Here is a 20,000-nt window from a genome sequence, read left to right on the forward strand (position 1 = left end):
TCTTCACCATACCTGGTTGTCCAATTTAGGCATAATAATGTGTTAATTCCACGACTGTATATATCGGTATCGGTTGATATCGGTATCGGTAATTAAGAGTTGCACAATATCGGATATCGGCAAAAAAGCCATTATCGGACATCCCTATACAAAACCCAAAACCAGTGAAGTTGGCACGTTGTGTTATTCGTAAATAAAAACAGAATACAATAATTTGCAAATTATTTTCAACCTATATTAAATTAAATAGACTGCAAAGACAATATACTTAATGTTTGAACTGAGAAACTTAATTTTTTTTGCAAATAATCAAATTTAAATTTAATGGCAGCAACACGTTGCAAAAAAGTTGGCACAGGAGCATTTTTACCACTGTGTTACATGGCCTTTCCTTTTAACAACACTCAGTAAACATTTGGGAACTGAGGAGACCAATTTTAGAAGCTTTTCAGGTGGAATTCTTTCCCATTCTTGCTTGATGTACAGCTTAAGTTGTGGTATTTTAGGCTTCATAAAGTGCCACACATTTTCAATGGGAAACAGGTCTGGACTACAGGCAGGCCAGTCTAGTACCCGCACTCTTTTACTACGAAGCCACGCTGTTGTAACACGTGGCTTGGCATTGTCTTGCTGAAATAAGCAGGGGCGTCCATGATAATGTTGATTGGATGGCAAAATATGTTGCTCCAAAGCCTTTATGTACCTTTCAGCATTAATGGTGCCTTCACAGATGTGTAAGTTACCCATGCCTTGGGCACTAATACACCCCCAAACCTTCACTGATGCTGGCTTTTTGTCATGATCCGTGGTCCGGATCATGTTTTTGTTATTTTCTGTTAGCTTTGGACTCTTTTAGTTCCTGTTTGTGACATCTCTGAGTTTGGTTTGGTTACCATGGTTACTTATTATTTCCACCTGGCTCTGATTAGTGTTCGCCCGCTCACCTGCTTCGCGAGCACTAATCAGAGGCATTATTTAAACCTGCCTTTGCCGGTCAGTCATTCGATTCATGCCGTGTCCAAGTAAGTCGTGTTTATTTCATGCCACAGTTTCGTGTTTGTTCCAAGCCATAGTTTATGCTGTTTGTTTCATGCCACAGTTTTGTGTTTGTTTCACGCCATAGTTTATGCTGTTTGTTTCATGCCACAGTTTCGTGTTTGTTCCACGCCATAGTTTATGTTTGTTTACCTCATGCCCTGCCAAGATTTCTGGAGAAGATTAAAGGCCTACTGAAAGCCACTACTACCGACCACGCAGTCTGATAGTTTATATATCAATGATGAAATCTTAACATTGCAACACATGCCAATACGGCCGGGTTAACTTATAAAGTGCAATTTTAAATTTCCCGCTAAACTTCCGGTTCAAAACGCCTTTGGAGGATGACGTATGCGCGTGACGTCGCGAGGTCCACGGAAGTGTTTGGACCCTTTTGGACACAATACACAGAGCTCTGTTTTCTTCGACAAAATTCCACAGTATTCTGGACATCTGTGTTGGTGAATCTTTTGCAATTTGTTTAATGAACAATGGAGGCTGCAAAGAAGAACGTTGTAGGTGGGATCGGTGTATTCGGCTGGCTGTAGCAACACAACAAGGAGGACTTTGTTGGATAGCAGACGCGCTAGCGGCGAACTCACCTTGACTTCCTACGTCTCCGGGCCGCCGACCGCATCGTCGATCGCTGGAACGCAGGTGAGCACGGGTGTTGATGAGCAGAGGAGGGCTGGCTGGCGTAGGTGGAGCGCTAATGTTTTTATCATAGCTCTGACGAGGTCCCGTTGTTAAGTTAGCGTCGTTAGCAACAGCATTGCTAGGCTTCGACAGGCGTCGAATACACATTAACCGTGTATTTACATGTCCAGTGTTTGGTTCGGTGTCTCCTGATAGTAGTATTGTTGATCTTCTGTCTATCCTTCCAGTCAGGGATTTATTTATTTTGTTTCTATCTGCATTTAAGACAGATGCTATCGCGTTAGCTCATGCTAAAGAGCTTCGTCGATGTATTGTCGTGGAGATAAAAGTCACTGTTAATGTCCATTTCGCCTTCTCGACTCTCATTTTCAAGAGGATATAGTATCCGAGGTGGTTTAAAATACAAATCCGTGATCCACAATAGAAAAAGGAGAGAGTGTGGATTCCAATGAGCCAGTTTGTACCTAAGTTACGGTCAGAGCGAAAAAAGATATCTCTTGAACTGCATTCTAGTCCGTCACTCTAACGTTCCTCATCCACAAATCTTTCATCCTCGCTCAAATTAATGGGGTAATCGTCACTTTCTCGCCCCTAATATCTCTCGCTCCATTGTAAACAACGGGGAATTGTGAGCAGCACTACCGCTTGTGACGTCACGCTACTTCCGGTACGGGCAAGGTTTTTTTTATCAGCGAGCAAAAGTTGCGAACTTTATCGTCGATTTTCTCTACTAAATCCTTTCAGCAAAAATATGGCAATATCGCGAAATGATCAAGTATGACACATAGAATGGATCTGCTATTCCGGTTTAAATAAAAAAAAATCATTTCAGTAGGCCTTTAAAATCATCTCCTACCTCACGCTGTCGTCCGTTGTTGTCCGTTCTGCATTCCCGGGACAACGACCCCGCAGTGAGCCGCAAAACCCCCTCGTGACACTTTTAAACTTTGTGTCTATAATCGTCCGGATGGTTCTTTTCCTCTTTGTTCCGGAGGACACGACGTCCACAGTTTCCAAAAACAATTTGAAATGTGGACTCGTCAGACCACAGAACACTTTTCCACTTTGCATCAGTACATCTTTGATTAGCTTTATTGAAGGACAAAATTGTTCTTCGATTGCAAAAAGAAACATATGTTTTATGTACCGTAAGATTTTTTTGTTCAAATAAAGCCAACAATGAAATTTTTTTTGGTGCCCTTTATTTAGAAAAGTATCGAAAAGTATCATTTTGTTATCGCAACAACCCTAGTCAGGTCATTAAAATGTTTGTCATATAGAAGATATAAAACAAACAAAAAAATTTGTTCTAAGTTACCTCCACCAATGGAGGCAAAAACATTGTCACGGCGGGGTTGCAGCTTACTGCGAGGTTTGTTCCCCCGGGATGCAAACGGACTACTCCGGACAAAACATGATTTAATTATCCAAAATCATCCAACTTACTGGAGCATGCAATGCCTCAGACTGGAAGTCTCTCCAGAGAGTGGTGAGGACGGCGGAATAGATCATCAGGACTCCTCTTCCTCCTATCCAGGAGATCGCAAAAAGCCGCTGCCTGACCAGGGCTCAGAAAATCTGCAAAGACTCCTCCCACCCCCACCAAGGACTGTTTTCACTGCTGGACTCTAGAAAGAGGTTCCGCAGCCTCCGAAGCAGAACCTCCAGGTTCTGTAACAGCTTCTTCCCTACAGGCCGTAAGACTCTTGAACGCATCATAATTAAATGATCCCCTCAACTCCCCCCAAAATGGATTAACTCGCTGGAATAAAAAAGACAATATAACATATATCCATAAACGTGGACGCATGTGAAAAAGTGCAATATATTTATCTGAACAGTAATCTATTTATTTATTTATATATATTTATATATATATTTATTTTATATATATATATTATTTATATATATATATATATATATTTATTTATATATGCACCTTATTGCTTTTTTTAATCCTGCACTACCATGAGCTTATGTAACGAAATTTCGTTCTTATCTGTGCTGTAAAGTTCAAATTTGAATGACAATAAAAAGGAAGTCTAGTCTAGTCTAGTCTAGTCTAGTCTTACTAAACAAAGGCAAGCGTGCCTATCGCACGCGGATGCTAAGGCAAAAACTTAGGGCAGGAAACATGGAACTATAGACATGAAACATCACGAAACTGTGGCATGAAATTTAAACAAGACTTACGTAGACAAGGCTGTGTGAAGCATGAACTATGGACATGGAATACTCAGGGAACTGTGGCATGAAACTAACACAACTTACGTGGCGAGGCGTGAGGCAAACAAATGACGCCAGGCCGACTGACTGGCAAAGGCAGGCTTAAATAATGCCTCTGATTGGAGACAGGTGAGCGTCCCGAACACCAGAGGCAGGTGAAAACAATAAGTAACCATGCTAACAAACACAGGAGGTGCACAAACAGGAACTAAAGGAGTCCAAAATTAACACAACATAACAAAAACGGATCATGACAAAAATACACTGTGCCTTGGACTGGGCGATGATATGATCGTTAACGATGATCGTGATTAATTTCAGGTCGACCGTGGGTGATCAGCTGTGATCACACATTAACTCGATCAAACACAGCGCAAATCAATCAAAAGTCAATCACAGCTGGTATAAATGACAACAAAAAAATTGCCTGAATTTCGCCAGCTGCGTCTTTCGCTCAGCTGATGTGTAGCCGCTTTTGCAAAATGCATCTCCTCAATCTTCATGAGAGTCCAAGTGTGCTCCTCTCCTCCAAAATATTCATCAGCCGCAAAATTAAAGCCGTCGAAAGTATACTCGGAGTTAGGGATTGGAGTTGATAAGATTTTTCCAGTGTCCGATTCCACTTTTGATTCTGCTTAACGGTTCTCTTATCGAACCTTATTTTGAAAAATAGAGGGAAAAAAGGCGGATTAGCATCAATTTTGTAACATAGAAAAAAAAACTTTTCGAAAATAAATATAAGAAACATTCTTCTGTAGAATTTAACAACGGGGCCGGCGTAGCGCAGTTGGGAGAGTGGCCGTGCCAGCAATCTGAGGGTCCCTGGTTCGATCCCCAGCTTCTACCAAGACACTTCACCCTTGCTCCTGATGGTCGTGATTAGGGCCTTGCATGGCAGCTCCCGCCACCAGGGTGTGTGAATGGGTGAATGGTGAAATAGTGTCAAAGCGCTTTGAGTACCATGAAGGTACAAAAGCGCTATACAGGTATAACTAGACATGTCCGATAATGTCTTTTTGCAGATATCCGATATTGTCCAACTCTTTAATTACAGATACTGATATCAACCGATACCGATATATACAGTCGTGGAATTAACACATTATTATGCCTAATTTGGACAACCTGGTATGGTGAAGATAAGGTCCTTTTTTTAAAAAAAATAAATAAATAAAATAAGATAAATAAATCAAAAACATTTTCTTGAATAAAAAAGAAAGTAAAACAATATAAAAACAGTTACATAGAATTATGTAACTGTAATTACTATGTAATTAATTACATAGTAATTAATGAAAACGAGTAAAATTAACTGTTAAAGGTTAGTACTATTAGTGGAGCAGCAGCACGCACAATCATGTGTGCTTACGGACTGTATCCCTTGCAGACTGTATTGATATATATTGATATATAATGTAGGAACCAGAATATTAATAACAGAAAAGAACAACCCTTTTATGTGAATGAGTGTAAATGGGGGAGGGAGGTGTTTTGGGTTGGTGCACTAATTGTAAATGTATCTTGTGTTTTTTATGTTGATTTAATAAAAAAAATAATAATTAAAAAAAAAAAAAAAAAGGATACCGATAATTAAAAAAAACGATACCGATATTACATTTTAAAGCATTTATCGGCCGATATCGGCAGACCGATATTATCTGAGATCTCTAGGTATAACCCATTCAACAAATTCAATCATGTGCAATTTACACAAGAATGTAACACCTGATATTAACTTATTACTGTCAGGACTTGGTTCATGGCGTGGTTTGTTCTCCCAGAAGGCAAAGGAAAATTGGCGCGGGCAAGGCGTGAATTTAAATACATGATTTATTTTTTCACACTAATAAACTACAAAAAAAAGGAAGCAAACAAATGGCGCGCAAAAAGGCGGAAATACAAACTTGACTAAGCAACAAAAGACATGCACGTGGGCACAAAAACTATGAACAAAGAAACAACAACACTAACTGTGGTCTTAATAAACAAAACTTACTTGGCATGAGAAAAACATGAAAAAGAGCAGCATGGATCATCAGAGTGTGAATGTGTGATGTCGCCAGGCCGACTGCCTGGCAACAATGGCCTTAAATACTGGTGACACGATTAGTGAAAACTTGAGACAGGTGCGTGACATGAGGATGTGAAACAGGTGCGTGACAAGACAGGTGAAAACTAATGGGTGACCATGGAAACCAAACCAAACAAGGAAGTGCAACCAGGAACTAAAAAAAAGCCCAAAACCCAAGCAAAACAAAAACATGATTAACACAGACATGACAATTACATGCAAAGTGAGATATGGCAAGACTTCATTAGTTAATTTTGATGGTTATGGCTTACAGTTTGTGTAAACCTTGAATTGACAATCTTAGAAAATGTAACATTTAAAAAACTTTTAAAGTTAATTGCTGACATAAATGGACTTGTACACAATATTCTATCCATCCATCCATCCATTTTCTACCGTTTGTCCCCCTCGGGGTACATTTATTTTTGTGTCCTTTTAATTTGATTCCTCCATTTCCTTTATTCACACCGCTTCTCATCATCATTGTTTAATCCAAAACAATAGCGGCAACCAGAAGCAGCTCGAGTCCTGACATTTCAAAACCGCAACTCTCGCCTAAGGACGCCTCCGGACTCAACGATGTTGTTCCGGTGAGAAAGCCATACTTGTCGCATCAAGGTGCTTTTGGTTTTCCGGCGTTTATACAGTCGTGGTCAAAAGTTCACATACACTTGTAAAGAACATAATGTCATGGCTGTCTTGAGTTTCCAATCATTTCTACAACTCTTATTTTTGTATGATAGAGTGATTGGAGCACATACTTGTTGGTCACAAAAAACATTCATGAAGTTTGGTTCTTGTATGAATTTATTATGGGTCTACTGAAAATGTGACCACATCTGGAGTCAATTGTTGTTTCATCTGACATCACATGGACAAAGATAAGACCTTCTGGAGGAAAGTTCTGTGGTCAGATGAAACAAAAATTTAGCTGTTTGGCCACGATACCCAGCAATATGTTTGGAGGAGAAAAGGTGAGGCCTTTAATCCCAGGAACACCATCCCTACCGTCAAGCATGGTGGTGGTATTATAATGCTCAGGGCCTGTTTTGCTGCCAATGGAATTGGTGCTTTACAGAGAGTAAATGGGACAATGAAAAAGGAGGATTACCTCCAAATTCTTCAGGACAACCTAAAATCATCAGCTAGGAGGTTGGGTCTTAGGTAGGGATGTCCCGATCCAGGTTTTTGCACTTCCGATCCGATACCGATATTGTTTTTGCACTTCCGATCCGATACCGATACTGGCCGATACTGGCCTTATCCGAGCATGTATTAAAGTTTAAAGTTATTTAGCCTACTTAGTTGTCAGATTCATGTTGAAAAGGGTTTTAGTTCTCTTGATAACAACTAGCCAGCTGAATTGGGTGAGTTTGAATAATACACAACAATGGAGATGTTGACGTGCGGAGTTTCAAGCACACTTCATTTTCTAGCAGGGGACTTTTCAAATGATGCTACATATTAGCAGTAATGCTACTTTTTATAGCAACGCTTTTGCCCCACACTTGACAAATTACGGTTGTCTGTTCGACATATTCCCACTTGAAGCCAAACCACCGCCAGACGATGGACCCCCTGCTGTTTTTGGGGGGAATTAATTAATTCTTCCTTCATTATTACCGCTCACACGGCTGCGCTAGCATCACAGCTAACTTTAGCCATGCTGCTACCTCTCTGCTCCGCGAGGGCGTATACGTATGTGACGTATGACGTGACGGTATGTGACGTACACTACCGTTCAAAAGTTTGGGGTCACATTGAAATGTCCTTATTTTTGAAGGAAAAGCACTGTACTTTTCAATGGAGATAACTTTAAACTAGTCTTAACTTTAAAGAAATACACTCTATACATTGCTAATTTGGTAAATGACTATTCTAGCTACAAATGTCTGGTTTTTGGTGCAATATCTACATAGGTGTGTAGAGGCCCATTTCCAGCAACTATCACTCCAGTGTTCCAATGGTACAATGTGTTTGCTCATTGGCTCAGAAGGCTAATTGATGATTAGAAAACCCTTGTGCAATCATGTTCACACATCTGAAAACAGTTTAGCTCGTTACAGAAGCTACAAAACTGACCTGCCTTTGAGCAGATTGAGTTTCTGGAGCATCACATTTGTGGGGTCAATTAAACGCTCAAAATGGCCAGAAAAAGAGAACTTTCATCTGAAACTCGACAGTCTATTCTTGTTCTTAGAAATGAAGGTTATTCCACTAAATTGTTTGGGTGACCCCAAACTTTTGAACGGCGGTGTATGTAGAAGGTGTGCTTGTCTGTCTGTGAGGAGACACAGGAAAGAGCAAGGAGAGCCTGTAGTGTAATGCCCGCAGCTAAAAGCAACTGCGTGAGAACGTATACTCGAATATCACGATATAGTCATTTTCTATATCGCACAGAGACAGCTGACATTTTTACCGGTAACTTTTAATTCACATGGCCGTCTTAACGGTTAGGACACAGACCTGTGGATGTGTTGAAGGTGTGCTGGAAAATGCGGAATGGAAATTAGGGAGCAGCAGAAGAGTGGAATGTATTATTTAAATCAGTGCGTTGGAAAACACGGACCGGACGTTTTTTTTAAACTGGATCTGGATCGGCATTTTCCCATGCCTTGCCGATACGCATTTTTTGGCAAATATTGGCGGCCGATCCAAATATCGGATCGGGACATCCCTAGTTTTAGGCGCAGTTGGGTGTTCCAACAGGACAATGACCTCAAACACACGTCAAAAGGAATGGCTAAATCAGGCTAGAATTAAGGTCTTAGTTTAGTTTATTAGTTTAGTTTATTAAGGATCCCCATTAGTCTACACCGCAGTGGAGACTATTCTTCCTGGGGTCCAGGCAAAAACATCACACAATCACAAAACAAAAGATTAAAATGCAGTACAACATGATCAAATAATAAAATGTTGTAATACAAAAATAGCAACAACAAAGAACCAAAAAAATAATAATAACTTCGAGTTTACATAATATTGTTCATAACAAAGATAAAAAGAGCAATATAAAAATAGATATATATTTTTGCAAAAAATAAAATAAAACAAAGAACCAATGGCCTAAAATATATACATTAGTGTACCAAAGACAAACAATAAGTGACGAAAAAAGTTATTAGAATGGCCTTCCCAAAGTCCTGACTTAAACGTGTGGACAATGCTGAAGAAACAAGTCCATGTAAAAAAAAAAAACACATTTAGCTGAACTGCACCAATTTTGTCAAGAGGAGTGGTCAAAAATTCAACCAGAAGCTTGTGGATGGCCACCAAATGCGCCTTATTGCAGTGAAACTTGCCAAGGGACATGAATTACCATGAATTGATTAACGTGGACCCCGACTTAAACAAGTTGAAAAACGTATTCGGGTGTTACCATTTAGTGGTCAATTGTACGTAACGTGTACTGTACTGTGCAATCTACTAATAAAAGTTTCGATCAATCAGTCAATGTAAGCAAATATTAACATTGCTGTATGTATACTTTTGACCCAGCAGATTTGCTCACATTTTCAGTAGACCCATAATCATACTTGCCAACCTTGAGACCTCCAATATCGGGAGGTGGGGGGGTAGGGGGTGGTTTTTTTTTTGGGGGGGGGGGGCGTGGCTGGGGGCGTGGTTATTTACAGCTAGAATTCACCAACTCGAGTATTTCATATATATTTCATATATACATACAATATGTATGAAATACTTGACTTACAGTGAATTCTAGCTATATATATATATATATATATATATATATATATATATATATATATATATATATATATATATATATATATATATATATATATATATATATATATATACATTTATTTTATTTACATAGAAAAAAAAAAAAATACTTGAATTTCAGTGTTCCGGTGGCTATCCATTAGATGGCAGTATTGTCCTGTTTAACTTCTCCGTTCATTGGGCAGGCAAGCTGTTTATATTGTGGGAAAGCGGACGTGAGAACAGGCTGTCCCCACTGAGTCTCAGGTCCGCATTGAGCTGGAGGGGGCTTGGCCTCCAGCTACGGCTAAATACTCGGAGTTTGTCGGGAGAAAATCTCTGCCGGGAGGTTGTCGGGAGAGGCGCTGAATACCGGGATTCTCCCGCTAAAAACGGGAGGGTTGGCAAGTATGCCCATAATAAAAATTCATAAAAGAACCAAACTTCATGAATATCTTTTGTGACCAACAAGTATGCGCTCCAATCACTCTATCACAAAAAATAAGTTGTAGAAATGATTGGAAACTCAAGACAGCCATGACATTATGTTCTTTACAAGTGTATGTAAACTTTTGCCCACGACTGTACGTCCATTTTTAGCACAATAAATGTCACGCCGGTGTAGAACCTGCATCCATAAACTATTATTATGAGAGCAGAGAACGCAGATAAATACCACAAGGTTTCTGTAAAAGGCTTTTTGGGCTACGTCTACTCTAATTAGTTGTATCAGCGTTACTTAATGTGCCCCGAGAGTCGGAGGAAAAGTTTACCACAGCTGTTGGGTTGTTCCGGATAGTCGCTGGCCTGGTTTCTCAATTAGACGGAGCAGACAGAGTAGGGGGGCTCGCCGGCTAATTGCCTTCATTTGTTAGTTTCACTGCTAATTTAGCTTGCGTCTTGTCCTTTCTGGAAGTCCCCCAACCCTCTTTTTCATTTATAAAGCCCATGCATACTCTTGTAATGAAGGTTGGTAGATTAAAACACCCCGCATGGTTACAGTAGAAGTGCACTGGCTGTCATTTATTTGCAGGGCTTGAAAGAAGAGTCTCAGCAGGCCCCCGGTTGAAATTCAGGTGCACACCCAGCGGTGATGCATTAACTTCAGTTATTGCGGCGAGAGCCGGCGGTCATTAGCACTGCTCATATGTAGGACGAGCTCTAATGAGTCCTTTATTTGCTCGTTGCTCGCGCTTTCTCCCGCTTCATCTCGGTATCTTTTGCATTTATTTGGTGTCTCTTTGTGACACGGTCGCTTTAAAATGTGGTTAAACACCACGGAGGCCTGTCACAAGTGATTACTGAGGAGACGGGAGACGTTGCCCTACATTTATCCTCCCGTTTGCGTGGCCCCCCGCTGACAGTAGTTTGACATTCGCTTTTGTACCAAAGTTGCACCAGAGTCAAGTGGATCTTGACAGCCACTTCAGTGAGTAGGACGGTAACTCAAGGAGCATCCAAATATGTGCTACTTGAATTATATGGTAGTGTCGGGACTATTAGATGACGTTAATATAGTGGGAAAAAAAGTATTGGACCAAGAGTGTTATTGTGTTCCCCCACCACGCACCTACATAAGGATTTTAGTACCCATTGATGTTTTAGGTTAAAATAACGTTAGTTTTAGACTTTATGAAGTGTTTTAAAGGCCTACTGAAATTATTTTTTTAAATTTAAACGGGAATAGCAGATCCATTCTATGTGTCATACTTGATCATTTCGCGATATTGCCATATTTTTGCTGAAAGGATTTAGTAGAGAAAATCGACGATAAAGTTCGCAACTTTTGCTCGCTGATAAAAAAAAAGCCTTGCCTGTACCGGAAGTAGCGTGACGTCACAGGAGCTAGTATTCCTCACAATTCCCCGTTGTTTACAATGGAGCGAGAGAGATTCGGACCGAGAAAGTGACGATTACCCCATTAATTTGAGCGAGGATGAAAGATTCGTAGATGAGGAACGTTACAGTGAAGGACTTGAGAGGCAGTGATGGACGTATCTTTTTTCGCTCTGACCGTAACTTAGGTACAAGCTGGCTCATTGGATTCCACACTCTCCTTTTTCTATTGTGGATCACGGATTTGTATTTTAAACCACCTCGGATACTATATCCTCTTGAAAATGAGAGTCGAGAACGCGAAATGGACATTCAATGCCTTTTATCTCCACGACAATACATCGGCGAAATGCTTTAGCTATGAGCTAACGTGATAGCATCGTGCTTTAACTGCATATAGAAACAAAAAAAATAAACCCCTGACTGGAAGGATAGATAGAAAATCAACAATACTATTAAACCGTGGACATGTAATACACGGTTAATGCTTTCCAGGCTGGCGAAGGTTAACAATGCTGTGCTAACGACGCCATTGAAGCTAACTTAGCAACTTAGCAACCGGACCGCACAGAGCTATGCTAAAAACATTAGCTCTCCACCTACGCCAGCCAGCCCTCATCTGCTCATCAACACCCGTGCTCACTTGCGTTCCAGCGATCGGCAGAAGGACGAAGGACTTCACACGATGCGTTTGGCGGCCCGGAGACGTAGGAAGTCAAGGTGAGGTCGGGGGCTAGCGCGTCTGCTCTCCAACAAAGTCCTCCTGGTTGTGTTGCTGTAGTCCGCTGCTAATACACCGATCCCACCTACAACTGTCTTCTTTGCAGCCTTCATTGTTCATTAAACAAATTGCAAAAGATGTCCAGAATACTGTGGAATTATGAAAGGAAAACAGAGCTTTTTGTATAGGATTCTACGGGGTACCATAACTTCCGTTAAACTGACTTCGTCACGCGCATACGTCATCATACCGCGACGTTTCAGCCGGATATTTCCCGGGAAATTTAAAATTGCACTTTATAAGTTAACCCGGCCGTATTGGCATGTGTTGCAATGTTAAGATTTCATCATTGATATATAAACTATCAGACTGCGTGGTCGGTAGTAGTGGGTTTCAGTAGGCCTTTAAGTAGGGGTGTAACGGTACACAAAAATTTCGGTTCGGTACGTACCTCGGTTTAGAGGTCACGGTTCGGTTCATTTTCGGTACAGTAAGAAAACAACAACATATACATTTTTTGGTTATTTATTTACCAAAGTTGTAAACAATGGCTTTATCTTTTTAACATTGGGAACACTATAATAATTCTGCCCACGTTAATCCACATTAAACTGCCTCAAGTTGTTGCTCAGATTAAATAAAATGACAAAACTTTTCTTCTACATATACAAAGCGCAACATTAAACAGTTTCAAGTCAACTCATCGTGCTTAATTTATTACAGCATTTGGGAAGCCTGTAGTTGATTTATTATGTAAATGTTATATTTTTATCAACATGTGATAGCAGGGACCCTGCCATTCAAAACTAGGCTGCTACATTACTAATGATTAATGTAACTATAGCTGAAAAAATGGTACAATAGCAATAGGAGAGATTATTCATCCCTGAACACCATGGAGTTCATGTAGGCTTAATGATGCAGTTACATTATTATATCAACTATCAGAGACAGAAACTCTTCATTTAACATAATGTCCTTTTTTGCTGCTTCAACACAGCTCAATCAACCCAGAAAAAGGTCAAGTGAAATAACAGACAGACAGGGCTTTGCTGTCCGTAACACACACACACACACACACACACACCGCAAACTGAGCTAACTTTACGTTAAAAGCGAATTAGCCTTCACCTCAAGCCAGGACTGCGAGCGAGCTGAGCTGCCTTTTATATTTCTAGAAGGTCAACGGGCTCATAGTGATGTTACTAGTAGTTGACTGGGAGGTGTTTATTATAATTTCGGTGCTTATTTCGTTCTCAATATGCTGAGGAAATGGGTTCCAACATTACGGCTGTCATCATGGCAATGTGAAACATATGGAGACAGCCAAATCACATGATAAAAGAATTCCTCATTCGTGTTTGCATATTGTGGACTACGTGTACGAAGTTGTCTGGCAATCTAAAACGTTTGAAACAGTAGCCTATAGGCATACCATGGTAAAATGTCTCCTCTTTAGTTTTGGGCGTACATGAGGCTGCTAAGCTCTACTTATTTTCACCAGTATAACCATTGCTGGCGTTGGTTGTAGTCGGTTTTAGTCTTTGTTTTCTGACAGTACTGACAATAACCATATGATTGCCATTTGTTGTGATATTGTACGCAGGCATGACGTACTTCTTCTTGAAAATAGCCTAATTTCTGTGTAAAATGGAGTAGCCCAGTCGATCGAGCTGGATTCGGTTGCATATCTGGCGACCTCAGTCAGGGAGAGGGGAAGGAAACAGTACCATTTCTGGCCACATTATTACATATGGCTCCTTTAAAGCAGAGAAACAGCTCGTATCTCAAAATACTCGTAAAATGGCGTAATCGTAAGTTGATGTTCTTCTGTAAAACATTGAATATACTGTATATTTAACAGTGTCACTGGCCACAGGGGCTCCGGAACGTAACCCCCGCCATAATCGGGGGAAAGATTGAACCATAAGCCACAATCATTTTTTCTGGAATTGGCACCGTGGTTAGCACGGCTGCCTCACAGTCAGGAGATCTGTGTTTGAATCACTGTTGGAACAGCTCTGTGTGAGCTTTGCATGTTCTCTCTGTGCTTGTGTGGGTTTTATCTGGGCACTCCGGGTTCCTCCCACATCAGAAACTGGAATAAGATATAGAAATCCTAAAAACAGCACTATAGGGACGGTTTTAAGACATCTTTATTCATACACAGTTATTAAAGTGGCATCTCCATTTTCATGTCTGCGGATGTTCTCATGCATCCAGGTCGTTGTACTCTCAGGACAGTCAATCATGGACAGTCAATCATCACAACTGGACTGTTTGGTTTGTCTTAGAAGACCTTGGCCTCTCATCCAAGTAGGCTTCATCAGTTCATGATCATAGACTTAGATTGTTAAAATCTAGTCTAGTCTATTTGCAAATATTGTAATGTCACAAGCATGCAAATACTCAAAACTTAACGGTATTATTCTGTCTAAATGAAAGATTTTGCAGATTGTACATTGAAATTTACAGCATACCGGAATTGTTTTAGGGGTTTGTGTTAAAACATTAGCCTAGTTAACTTTTGGCTAACATGTTTTCTTGTATTTTTGTGGTTTCAGACATTGAGGGGTTATGTCTGTGTGCTTCATTGCAAAATGCATCAAAATGAACCACGCTGTGTGTTTACCCCCAAGAATCGAATCCATTCGAATCGTGTGGTGCACAAGGATTCACAGCCCTAACAGATACAGAACATTTAAGGCTCATTTTTAATAGCTCACTCGACGGATCATGTTGTAAAAGGCCATGTTGTGAGTTGTCCAGTGAAAGGTTGTACAAATACTTTCAAGTTAAAATCCTCATTTCCCGCTCACATGTCTCGGAAACACAGGTATTTTTGTGGATACTAGTATTGGTGACAGGGCGGTGGATTGCGTCTGTGTCTCACAGTGGGAAGGTCCTGGGTTCGATTCCCGGGCTCGGGGACTTTCTGTGTAGAGTTTCCATGTTCACCACCTGACTGTGTGGGTTCTCTCCGTGTCCTCCCACCTCCACTAAAACTGGACCTATTTTGCTTTACGGTAAATTCCTGGCAAACACAGGTGCCAGTATTTTACCGTAAATTCTATAGGTTTACAATAATATATATTGTTTTCATAGTACCGTATTTTCCGGACCAAGCATTAAAGGAGTCATATTATGATTTTTTTTTAAATGTAAAAGACTTCCTTGTGGTCTACATAACATGTAATGGTGGTTCTTTGGTCAAAATGTTGCATAGATTATGTTTTACAGATAATTTTCAAGCCGCTTTCTGACAGTCGCTTCCGGATGCACCGTTTTGTGGGCGGTCTTATTTACGTGGCTCGCCTTCGACAGCGTCTTCTCCTAACTAACTGTTTTAATGACATTCAGATTTTACTTAAATCAATGACGGAGCAGCATCTCCTCATCTGGAAACAATAACACCGGAAATGTGAACTCTCTAATAACTAAAGTTCCTTGGGTGAATAATTTAAAACTCACTATACCAGTATGTTTTAGCGCTATCATGGCGAGTTCACTGACAGATATAAGTAAGAACTTTACACTACTTTATATTAGAAATGGCAACAGCGGAGGATGAATGTCCCATAACAAGACGATAGAGAAAAAGAAGAAGCTTATCGACTACGGTGTTGTCACGGACTACAAAGGCGGACGCGCGCAATTTTTCAGGATTTATGGAGATCCCAAATACAGATCAGCAGGTACCAGAAGGTAAGAAAAGTTGCTTTTGTATAATATTGCGAAACAAAACGCCAGATAATATGTCTTACCTTATACACACACCATAATATTATTGAAGCACATCGGGCAGTGCGGCTACATAGCTTACCAAAGTCGTACTGAAACTTTTTGAGCTCTGTGTGTAATGTTCTATATTTTCAATGAAACATATAACATGTTGGTGTTGTTTACTTGCGTCATATTACCATCATAGTGCATCATAGTCTCTTATGTTTGACTGCCATCTACTGGTCATACTTATCATTACATCATGTACCAAATAAAATTGCTTCGAGGTCGGTAAGCAAAACCAGAATTATTCCTTACTTATTAGGTGCACCGGGTTATAAGGCGCACTGTCGAGTTTTGAGGAAAAAAAAGGATTTTAAGTGCGCCTTATAGTATATACGGTAATTTACTGTCAGAAAAATTGTATGTAAATTATCAAAACATTTTCCGTTCTCTGAGTTCCCAATGAACAGACAAGAGGCTGTCTTTGTTGCACCAAGCAAAGGCTTGGAAAATTCCATTGTGTACGATGGGAGGAGACGGGAGGGGGGTTATCTATTGTCATCGAAGACCTGCCCAGGCTGAAGCCAGGACCAGCCCAAGCCGAGGCATCTTTTTATTTTGTGTTATTGTGACCGAAAACAATGACTGTTTACATACTCCCCATTCCTTTGGAAGCAGATGTGGTTGTGTAAACAGGGAGTGTCCAAATAAAGGAGGAGCGTGGGTGACACTGTAAGAGGTTACAGGTCGACACGTTTCTCCTCAATTAAGCAACATTGAATTCTGCCTCTGTTTGATTCTTTGCTTCTTGTCTTGTTTAATAGATGTCATCAGTGTTTAAACCTGACATTTACCGTAAGCAAAAACAGGGATTCAACATTAACATAGCTTCATGTCTTGTATATCGTGACGGTATTTTTTACGGTGAACCTGTCAACCACAGCTGCTGGTATTTTATTGTAAATTGTGCAGACAAGTATTGGAGAAAAAAAAAGAAAAACAGTCCCCACTGCTGGGTTTAATGGGGTATGGTGCAGAGTCCCCGATGACTGCAATTGCTATTGACATTTTGATTAGTCCTATTAACGTGCTGATGTGGTGAACGGCCATCAGACTTCGCCGCACTCAATCGGCGATCCAGTTTTTCCTAACTCGTCACTGGACTCTGAACCTCCGCAGGGGGAAGGAAAAAAAAGAGCCGTGCAGTTTGCAAGTAGTTGCAGGAAGTTTAGGCGTGAACTTGCGGTGACTTCTGCTTTCTCCTCGTTTTTCATTTTGGAACACTGCTTCAAAGGGAGCTGTGATCAAAGCTGTCTGAGAGGCAGCGAGGGGAGCGAGCGAGCGCCGGGAGCCGGTGAGGGGGAGAGCGAGAGCGAGAGCAGGGAACACCCCAGCTCCCAAATATGAGCACAGCTTCTCTCCAACACGTCCATCTCTCCCTCCCATCTGCCTAAACAAAGGTATCAGCACTTATCAAACCCTGATAGCACGCTGCCAGACTGTTTTGACATCTCTATCGGGTGCCTTATTATTCTATTCCTTTCATTCAGCGTCAGCCACTGGAGGATTACTCAAAGATAGCCTGGTTATATCATGACCTAGATAAGGCAACATCATAGTGCTAATGCTATTTGTTCCACATCCTTTCATCACGCCATTGTATTCCAAAGGAGACCCTGAACTGCGGGGGAAGCTAATAGAGATGTCTTTTGGAACATGACTCGAATCCCACTAAAGATGCAAACAAGGACGCAGAACCCCGCAAGTGCGCAAAGTAATTACCCATTTTCACAGCCGAATGTTTTGCTATCACCGCGTCATGTTCCGCGGCTGGATTCTAAGATATCAGCCCGTACCATGCCTCCTCTTATCCTGTAGCCCGTGGAGCTTTTTCAAAAATGTATGAGAACGGGAAAAAAATGGGGGGGGGAATTGTATATTTTTGGTTTTAGTATGGTTTTTAAAAAGCCCACTGTTTAAAGTACATAGTCACACACACACTAGGAGTGGTGAAATTAACCTCTGCATTGGACCCATCCCCTTGTTCCACCCCCTGGGAGGTGAGGGGAGCAGTGAGCAGCAGGTGATTTAACCCCCAATTCCAACCCTTGATGCTGAGTGCCAAGCAGGGAGGTAATGGGTCCCATTTTTTATAGTCGTTTGGTATGACTCGGCCAGGGTTTGAACTCACGACCTACCGATCTCAGGGCGGACACTCTAACCCAGGGGTGTCAAACGTACGGCCCGAGGGCCGGATCAGGCCCGCGAACATGTGTTATCCGGCCCGCGGGATGAGTTTGCTAAGTATAAAAATGAACCTGAAATTTTTCAATGAAACAAACTGCTGTTCTAAATGTGTCCACTGGACGTCGGAATAGCAATTCTTTGTATCTTTGTAGATGATGCTACATATGTACAAAATAAACCACATTATGTAAGTACATCAGTCGACAAAAATGATCAAACTACATAAATAACATACTGTAATTTGATTTTGATATCATTTGTTTATCTTGATAGATTGAAAATGAACACCAATGAGTTGACTGATGAACATTATCACATCATTTCTTCAGGAAATATAAATAACGACAAATAAAGACAGAATGCTATTAACCGCAACATGTAAGTGTAAAAAAAAACTACAACATTATAATTTGTACATTTTCGCAATGTGCTTGTTCTATTTTTAAACAAAGAAAACAATCTGAAGTTGTCTTTATTTTTAAGTTATCGTGCTGTGATTTTACCAGTCCGGCCCACTAGGGAGTAGATTTCTCTCCATGTGGCCCCCGATCTAAAATGAGTTTGACACCTCTGCTCTAACCAAAAGGCCACTGAGTTTTTGTGTGTTAATAGGTTTGTGTTTATGCTTCACTAATGAGAGTATTTGGTGAGCGCCGTTTTGTACTACCGTATTTTCCAGCACACTTAAAATACTTTAATTTTCTCAAAAATCGTCAGTGCGCCTTATAACCTTGTATAGTAATAATTCTGGTTGTGCTTACCGACCTCGAAGCAATTTTATTTGGTGCACGGTGTAATGATAAGTGTGACCGCCAGATGGCAGTCACACATAAGTAACATGTGTAGACTGATTGATTGATTGATTGAGCCTTTTATTAGTAGGTTGCACAGTGAAGTACATATTCCGTACAATTGACCACTAAATGGTAACACCCGAATAAGTTTTTCAACTCGTTTAAGTCGGGGTCCACTTAAAGTGATTCATGATACAGATACACTACCGTTCAAAAGTTTGGGGTCACCCAAACAATTTTGTGGAATAGCCTTCATTTCTAAGAACAAGAATAGACTGTCGAGTTTCAGATGAAAGTTCTCTTTTTCTGGCCATTTTAAGCGTTTAATTGACCCCACAAATGTGATGCTCCAGAAACTCAATCTGCTCAAAGGAAGGTCAGTTTTGTAGCTTCTGTAACGAGCTAAACTGTTTTCAGATGTGTGAACATGATTGCACAAAGGTTTTCTAATCATCAATTAGCCTTCTGAGCCAATGAGCAAACACATTGTACCATTAGAACACTGGAGTGATAGTTGCTGGAAATGGGCCTCTATACACTTATGTAGATATTGCACCAAAAACCAGACATTTGCAGCTAGAATAGTCATTTACCACATTAGTAATGTATAGAGTGTATTTCTTTAAAGTTAAGACTAGTTTAAAGTTATCTTCATTGAAAAGTACAGTGCTTTTCCTTCAAAAATAAGGACATTTCAATGTGACCCCAAACTTTTGAACGGTAGTGTATATACTATCAGATATATACTATCATCATAATACAGTCATCACACAAGATAATCACATGCAATATGATGCCAGTAAACAACACCAAAACTTCAAAGGTTTCATTGAGAATATAGAACATTACACACGGCGCTGAAAAATCTGTCAACATTTTTAGTACGACTTTGGTAAGCTTAGAAGCCGCACCGCTTGATGGAGTGTCGGCGCATTACGGCTACGGTAGTCAGACGTACTGT

General features: G+C 40.5%; 1 protein-coding gene across 4 annotated transcripts in view; it reads left to right on the forward strand.

Annotated features, from left to right (window-relative positions):
* Window positions 1–20,000, forward strand: part of LOC133641478 (ephrin type-A receptor 6-like) — a 142,706-nt gene that overhangs the window by 4,972 nt on the left and 117,734 nt on the right. The window contains exon 1 of one of the 4 annotated variants that reach the window (XM_062035256.1): window positions 17,225–17,458. The exons of the other annotated variants lie outside the window; for them this stretch is intronic. The gene's annotated coding sequence lies outside the window, so the exon portion shown is untranslated. Of the gene's footprint in view, window positions 1–17,224; window positions 17,459–20,000 lie in introns of those variants that run through there. 4 annotated transcript variants of the gene reach the window in all.

Source organism: Entelurus aequoreus, linkage group LG02 (genome assembly GCF_033978785.1).
Source record: "Entelurus aequoreus isolate RoL-2023_Sb linkage group LG02, RoL_Eaeq_v1.1, whole genome shotgun sequence".
Classification (NCBI taxonomy): domain Eukaryota; kingdom Metazoa; phylum Chordata; class Actinopteri; order Syngnathiformes; family Syngnathidae; genus Entelurus; species Entelurus aequoreus.